This window comes from Branchiostoma floridae, chromosome 5 (assembly GCF_000003815.2).
Source record: "Branchiostoma floridae strain S238N-H82 chromosome 5, Bfl_VNyyK, whole genome shotgun sequence".
Classification (NCBI taxonomy): domain Eukaryota; kingdom Metazoa; phylum Chordata; class Leptocardii; order Amphioxiformes; family Branchiostomatidae; genus Branchiostoma; species Branchiostoma floridae.
Window position 1 is genome coordinate 10289955 of NC_049983.1, and position 8456 is coordinate 10298410.

The following is an 8456-nucleotide window of genomic DNA, read 5'->3' on the forward strand; positions in this document are numbered from 1 at the left end:
CGCAACCGCATAGCTACCTTTCTTGAGACCCCGCCTGCCATGGCACCCGGGTAGGGTGATGGACTTAATGTCGCGATTGTAAGCCTTAGGCTTGAAGTTCCGGCCTGGCAGACTTGGTATCATTGGAAAGCTCCCTTAGTAAGGAATAGTAAGGTGCAAACCGCAAAATCCTCGGATACTTGCTTCTCGAGATATTCTTGAGTATACGGACCCTGTTTAGGCGCAACCGCTAGCTCCTTTCTTGAGACCCCGCCTGCCATGGCACCGGGTAGGGTGATGACGTAATGTCGCGATTGTAGCTTAGGCTTGAAGTTCCGGCCTGGCAGACTTGGTATCATTGGAAAGCTCCCTTAGTAAGAAATAGAAAGGTGCAAACCGCAAAATCCTCGGATACTTCCTTCTCGAGATATTCTTGAGTATACGGACCCTGTTTAGGCGCAACCGCTAGCTCCTTTCTTGAGACCCCGCTTGCCATGGCACCGGGTAGGGTGATGACTTAATGTGGCGATTGTAGCTTAGGCTTGAAGTTCCGGCCTTGCAGACCTGGTATCATTGGAAAGCTCCCTTAGTAAGGAATAGTAAGGTGCAAACCGCAAAATCCTCGGATACTTGCTTCTCGAGATATTCTTGAGTATACGGACCCTGTTTAGGCGCAACCGCTAGCTCCTTTCTTGAGACCCCGCCTGCCATGGCACCGGGTAGGGTGATGACTTAATGTCGCGATTGTAGCTTAGACTTGAAGTTCCGACCTGGCAGACTTGGTATCATTGGAAAGCTCTCTTAGCAAGGAATAGTAAGGTGCAACCCGCAAAATCCTCGGATACTTGCTTCTCGAGATATTCTTGAGTATACGGACCCTGTTTAGGCGCAACCGCTAGCTCCTTTCTTGAGACCCCGCTTGCCATGGCACCGGTTAGGGTGATGACTTAATGTGGCGATTGTAGCTTAGGCTTGAAGTTCCGGCCTGGCAGATTTGGTATCATTGGAAAGCTCCCTTAGTAAGGAATAGTAAGGTGCAAACCGCAAAATCCTCGGATACTTGCTTCTCGAGATATTCTTGAGTAAACGGACCCTGTTTAGGCGCAACCGCTAGCTCCTTTCTTGAGACCCCGCCTGCCATGGCACCGGGTAGGGTGATGACTTAATGTCGCGATTGTAGCTTAGGCTTGAAGTTCCGGCCTGGCAGACTTGGTATCATTGGAAAGCTCCCTTAGTAAGGAATAGTAAGGTGCAAACCGCAAAATCCTCGGATACTTGCTTCTCGAGATATTCTTGAGTATACGGACCCTGTTTAGGCGCAACCGCTAGCTCCTTTCTTGAGACCCCGCCTGCCATGGCACCGGGTAGGGTGATGACTTAATGTCGCGATTGTAGCTTAGGCTTGAAGTTCCGGCCTGGCAGACTTGGTATCATTGGAAAGCTCCCTTAGTAAGGAATAGTAAGGTGCAAACCGCAAAATCCTCGGATACTTGCTTCTCGAGATATTCTTGAGTATACGGACCCTGTTTAGGCGCAACCGCTAGCTCCTTTCTTGAGACCCCGCCTGCCATGGCACCGGGTAGGGTGATGACTTAATGTCGCGATTGTAGCTTAGGCTTGAAGTTCCGGCCTGGCAGACTTGGTATCATTGGAAAGCTCCCTTAGTAAGGAATAGTAAGGTGCAAACCGCAAAATCCTCGGATACTTGCTTCTCGAGATATTCTTGAGTATACGGACCCTGTTTAGGCGCAACCGCTAGCTCCTTTCTTGAGACCCCGCCTGCCACGGCACCGGGTAGGGTGATGACTTAATGTCGCGATTGTAGCTTAGGCTTGAAGTTCCGGCCTGGCAGACTTGATATCATTGGAAAGCTCCCTTAGTAAGGAATAGTAAGGTGCAAACCGCAAAAACCTCGGATACTTGCTTCTCGAGATATTCTTGAGTATACGGACCCTGTTTAGGCGCAACCGCTAGCTCCTTTCTTGAGACCCCGCCTGTCATGGCACCGGGTAGGGTGATGACTTAATGTCGCGATTGTAGCTTAGGCTTGAAGTTCCGGCCTGGCAGACTTGGTATCATTGGAAAGCTCCCTTAGTAAGAAATAGAAAGGTGCAAACCGCAAAATCCTCGGATACTTCCTTCTCGAGATATTCTTGAGTATACGGACCCTGTTTAGGCGCAACCGCTAGCTCCTTTCTTGAGACCCCGCCTCCCATGGCACCGGGTAGGGTGATGACTTAATGTCGCGATTGTAGCTTAGGCTTGAAGTTCCGGCCTGGCAGACTTGGTATCATTGGAAAGCTCCCTTAGTAAGGAATAGTAAGGTGCAAACCGCAAAATCCTCGGATACTTACTTCTCGAGATATTCTTGAGTATACGGACCCTGTTTAGGCGCAACCGCTAGCTCCTTTCTTGAGACCCCGCCTGTCACGGCACCGGGTAGGGTGATGACTTAATATCGCGATTGTAGCTTAGGCTTGAAGTTCCGGCATGCCAGACTTGGTATCATTGGAAAGCTCCCTTAGTAAGGAATAGTAAGGTGCAAACCGCAAAAACCTCGGATACTTGCTTCTCGAGATATTCTTGAGTATACGGCCTGTTTAGGCGCAACCGCTCCTGCCATGGCACCGGGTAGGGTGATGACTTAATGTCGCGATTGTAGCTTCGGCTTGAAGTTCCGGCCTGGCAGACTTGGTATCATTGGAAAGCTCCCTTAGTAAGGAATAGTAAGGTGCAAACCGCAAAAACCTCGGATACTTGCTTCTCGAGATATTCTTGAGTATACGGACCCTGTTTAGGCGCAACCGCTAGCTCCTTTCTTGAGACCCCGCCTGCCATGGCACCGGGTAGGGTGATGACTTAATGTCGCGATTGTAGCTTAGGCTTGAAGTTCCGGCCTGGCAGACTTGGTATCATTGGAAAGCTCCCTTAGTAAGGAATAGAAAGGTGCAAACCGCAAAATCCTCGGATACTTGCTTCTCGAGATATTCTTGAGTATACGGACCCTGTTTAGGCGCAACCGCTAGCTCCTTTCTTGAGACCCCGCCTGCCATGGCACCGGGTAGGGTGATGACTTAATGTCGCGATTGTAGCTTAGGCTTGAAGTTCCGGCCTGGCAGACTTGGTATCATTGGAAAGCTCCCTTAGTAAGGAATAGTAAGGTGCAAACCGCAAAATCCTCGGATACTTGCTTCTCGAGATATTCTTGAGTATACGGACCCTGTTTAGGCGCAACCGCTAGCTCCTTTCTTGAGACCCCGCCTGCCATGGCACCGGGTAGGGTGATGACTTAATGTCGCGATTGTAGCTTAGGCTTGAAGTTCCGGCCTGGCAGACTTGGTATCATTGGAAAGCTCCCTTAGTAAGGAATAGTAAGGTGCAAACCGCAAAATCCTCGGATACTTGCTTCTCGAGATATTCTTGAGTATACGGACCCTGTTTAGGCGCAACCGCTAGCTCCTTTCTTGAGACCCCGCCTGCCATGGCACCGGGTAGGGTGATGACTTAATGTCGCGATTGTAGCTTAGGCTTGAAGATCCGGCCTGGCAGACTTGGTATCATTGGAAAGCTCCCTTAGTAAGGAATAGAAAGGTGCAAACCGCAAAATCCTCGGATACTTGCTTCTCGAGATATTCTTGAGTATACGGACCCTGTTTAGGCGCAACCGCTAGCTCCTTTCTTGAGACCCCGCCTGCCACGGCACCGGGTAGGGTGATGACTTAATGTCGCGATTGTAGCTTAGGCTTGAAGTTCCGGCCTGGCAGACTTGGTATCATTGGAAAGCTCCCTTAGTAAGAAATAGAAAGGTGCAAATCGCAAAATCCTCGGATACTTCCTTCTCGAGATATTCTTGAGTATACGGACCCTGTTTAGGCGCAACCGCTAGCTCCTTTCTTGAGACCCCGCCTGCCACGGCACCGGGTAGGGTGATGACTTAATGTCGCGATTGTAGCTTAGGCTTGAAGTTCCGGCCTGGCAGACTTGGTATCATTGGAAAGCTTCCTTAGTAAGGAATAGAAAGGTGCAAACCGCAAAATCCTCGGATACTTGCTTCTCGAGATATTCTTGAGTATTCGGACCCTGTTTAGGCGCAACCGCTAGCTCCTTTCTTGAGACCCCGCCTGCCACGGCACCGGGTAGGGTGATGACTTAATGTCGCGATTGTAGCTTAGGCTTGAAGTTCCGGCCTGGCAGACTTGGTATCATTGGAAAGCTCCCTTAGTAAGGAATAGTAAGGTGCAAACCGCAAAATCCTCGGATACTTGCTTCTCGAGATATTCTTGAGTATACGGACCCTGTTTAGGCGCAACCGCTAGCTCCTTTCTTGAGACCCCGCCTGTCATGGCACCGGGTAGGGTGATGACTTAATGTCGCGATTGTAGCTTAGGCTTGAAGTTCCGGCCTGGCAGACTTGGTATCATTGGAAAGCTCCCTTAGTAAGGAATAGAAAGGTGCAAACCGCAAAATCATCGGATACTTCCTTCTCGAGATATTCTTGAGTATACGGACCCTGTTAAGGCGCAACCGCTAGCTCCTTTCTTGAGACCCCGCCTGCCATGGCACCGGGTAGGGTGATGACTTAATGTCGCGATTGTAGCTTAGGCTTGAAGTTCCGGCCTGGCAGACTTGGTATCATTGGAAAGCTCCCTTAGTAAGAAATAGAAAGGTGCAAACCGCAAAATCCTCGGATACTTGCTTCTCGAGATATTCTTGAGTATACGGACCCTGTTAAGGCGCAACCGCTAGCTCCTTTCTTGAGACCCCGCCTGCCATGGCACCGGGTAGGGTGATGACTTAATGTCGCGATTGCAGCTTAGGCTTGAAGTTCCGGCCTGGCAGACTTGGTATCATTGGAAAGCTCCCTTAGTAAGGAATAGTAAGGTGCAAACCGCAAAATCCTCGAATACTTGCTTCTCGAGATATTCTTGAGTATACGGACCCTGTTTAGGCGCAACCGCTAGCTCCTTTCTTGAGACCCCGCCTGTCACGGCACCGGGTAGGGTGATGACTTAATGTCGCGATTGTAGCTTAGGCTTGAAGTTCCGGCCTGGCAGACTTGGTATCATTGGAAAGCTCCCTTAGTAAGGAATAGTAAGGTGCAAACCGCAAAAACCTCGGATACTTGCTTCTCGAGATATTCTTGAGTATACGGCCTGTTTAGGCGCAACCGCTCCTGCCATGGCACCGGGTAGGGTGATGACTTAATGTCGCGATTGTAGCTTCGGCTTGAAGTTCCGGCCTGGCAGACTTGGTATCATTGGAAAGCTCCCTTAGTAAGGAATAGTAAGGTGCAAACCGCAAAAACCTCGGATACTTGCTTCTCGAGATATTCTTGAGTATACGGACCCTGTTTAGGCGCAACCGCTAGCTCCTTTCTGGGGCCCCGCCTGCCACGGCACCGGGTAGGGTGATGACTTAATGTCGCGATTGTAGCTTAGGCTTGAAGTTCCGGCCTGGCAGACTTGGTATCATTGGAAAGCTCCCTTAGTAAGAAATATTAAGGTGCAAAGCGCAAAAACCTCGGATACTTCCTTCTCGAGATATTCTTGAGTATACGGACCCTGTTTAGGCGCAACCGCTAGCTCCTTTCTTGAGACCCCGCCTGCTATGGCACCGGGTAGGGTGATGACTTAATGTCGCGATTGTAGCTTAGGCTTGAAGTTCCGGTCTGGCAGACTTGATATCATTGGAAAGCTCCCTTAGTAAGGAATAGAAAGGTGCAAACCGCAAAATCCTCGGATACTTGCTTCTCGAGATATTCTTGAGTATACGGACCCTGTTTAGGCGCAACCGCTAGCTCCTTTCTTGAGACCCCGCCTGCCACGGCACCGGGTAGGGTGATGACTTAATGTCGCGATTGTAGCTTAGGCTTGAAGTTCCGGCCTGGCAGACTTGGTATCATTGGAAAGCTCCCTTAGTAAGGAATAGTAAGGTGCAAACCGCAAAATCCTCGGATACTTGCTTCTCGAGATATTCTTGAGTATACGGACCCTGTTTAGGCGCAACCGCTAGCTCCTTTCTTGAGACCCCGCCTGCCATGGCACCGGGTAGGGTGATGACTTAATGTCGCGATTGTAGCTTAGGCTTGAAGTTCCGGCCTGGCAGACTTGGTATCATTGGAAAGCTCCCTTAGTAAGGAATAGTAAGGTGCAAACCGCAAAATCCTCGGATACTTGCTTCTCGAGATATTCTTGAGTATACGGACCCTGTTTAGGCGCAACCGCTAGCTCCTTTCTTGAGACCCCGCCTGCCATGGCACCGGGTAGGGTGATGACTTAATGTCGCGATTGTAGCTTAGGCTTGAAGTTCCGGCCTGGCAGACTTGGTATCATTGGAAAGCTCCCTTAGTAAGGAATAGTAAGGTGCAAACCGCAAAATCCTCGGATGCTTGCTTCTCGAGATATTCTTGAGTATACGGACCCTGTTTAGGCGCAACCGCTAGCTCCTTTCTTGAGACCCCGCCTGCCATGGCACCGGGTAGGGTGATGACTTAATGTCGCGATTGTAGCTTAGGCTTGAAGTTCCGGCCTGGCAGACTTGGTATCATTGGAAAGCTCCCTTAGTAAGGAATAGTAAGGTGCAAACCGCAAAAACCTCGGATACTTGCTTCTCGAGATATTCTTGAGTATACGGACCCTGTTTAGGCGCAACCGCTAGCTCCTTTCTTGAGACCCCGCCTGCCACGGCACCGGGTAGGGTGATGACTTAATGTCGCGATTGTAGCTTAGGCTTGAAGTTCCGGCCTGGCAGATTTGGTATCATTGGAAAGCTCCCTTAGTAAGGAATAGTAAGGTGCAAACCGCAAAAACCTCGGATACTTGCTTCTCGAGATATTCTTGAGTATACGGACCCTGTTTAGGCGCAACCGCTAGCTCCTTTCTTGTGACCCCGCCTGCCATGGCACCGGGTAGGGTGATGACTTAATGTCGCGATTGTAGCTTAGGCTTGAAGTTCCGGCCTGGCAGACTTGGCATCATTGAAAAGCTCCCTTAGTAAGGAATAGTAAGGTGCAAACCGCAAAAACCTCGGATACTTGCTTCTCGAGATATTCTTGAGTATACGGACCCTGTTTAGGCGCAACCGCTAGCTCCTTTCTTGAGACCCCGCCTGTCACGGCACCGGGTAGGGTGATGACTTAATGTCGCGATTGTAGCTTAGGCTTGAAGTTCCGGCCTGGCAGACTTGGTATCATTGGAAAGCTCCCTTAGTAAGAAATAGTAAGGTGCAAACCGCAAAATCCTCGGATACTTGCTTCTCGAGATATTCTTGAGTATACGGACCCTGTTAAGGCGCAACCGCTAGCTCCTTTCTTGAGACCCCGCCTGCCATGGCACCGGGTAGGGTGATGACTTAATGTCGCGATTGTAGCTTAGGCTTGAAGTTCCGGCCTGGCAGACTTGGTATCATTGGAAAGCTCCCTTAGTAAGGAATAGTAAGGTGCAAACCGCAAAATCCTCGGATACTTGCTTCTCGAGATATTCTTGAGTATACGGACCCTGTTTAGGCGCAACCGCTAGCTCCTTTCTTGAGACCCCGCCTGCCATGGCACCGGGTAGGGTGATGACTTAATGTCGCGATTGTAGCTTAGGCTTGAAGTTCCGGCCTGGCAGACTTGGTATCATTGGAAAGCTCCCTTAGTAAGGAATAGAAAGGTGCAAACCGCAAAATCCTCGGATACTTCCTTCTCGAGATATTCTTGAGTATACGGACCCTGTTTAGGCGCAACCGCTAGCTCCGTTCTTGAGACCCCGCCTTCCTCGGCACCGGGTAGGGTGATGACTTAATGTCGCGATTCTAGCTTAGGCTTGAAGTTCCGGCCTGGCAGATTTGGTATCATTGGAAAGCTCCCTTAGTAAGGAATAGTAAGGTGCAAACCGCAAAAACCTCGGATACTTGCTTCTCGAGATATTCTTGAGTATACGGACCCTGTTTAGGCGCAACCGCTAGCTCCTTTCTTGTGACCCCGCCTGCCATGGCACCGGGTAGGGTGATGACTTAATGTCGCGATTCTAGCTTAGGCTTGAAGTTCCGGCATGGCAGACTTGGCATCATTGGAAAGCTCCCTTAGTAAGGAATAGTAAGGTGCAAACCGCAAAAACCTCGGATACTTGCTTCTCGAGATATTCTTGAGTATACGGCCTGTTTAGGCGCAACCGCTCCTGCCATGGCACCGGGTAGGGTGATGACTTAATGTCGCGATTGTAGCTTCGGCTTGAAGTTCCGGCCTGGCAGACTTGGTATCATTGGAAAGCTCCCTTAGTAAGGAATAGTAAGGTGCAAACCGCAAAAACCTCGGATACTTGCTTCTCGAGATATTCTTGAGTATACGGACCCTGTTTAGGCGCAACCGCTAGCTCCTTTCTGGGGCCCCGCCTGCCACGGCACCGGGTAGGGTGATGACTTAATGTCGCGATTGTAGCTTAGGCTTGAAGTTCCGGCCTGGCAGACTTGTATCATTGAAAGACGACTATACAGAT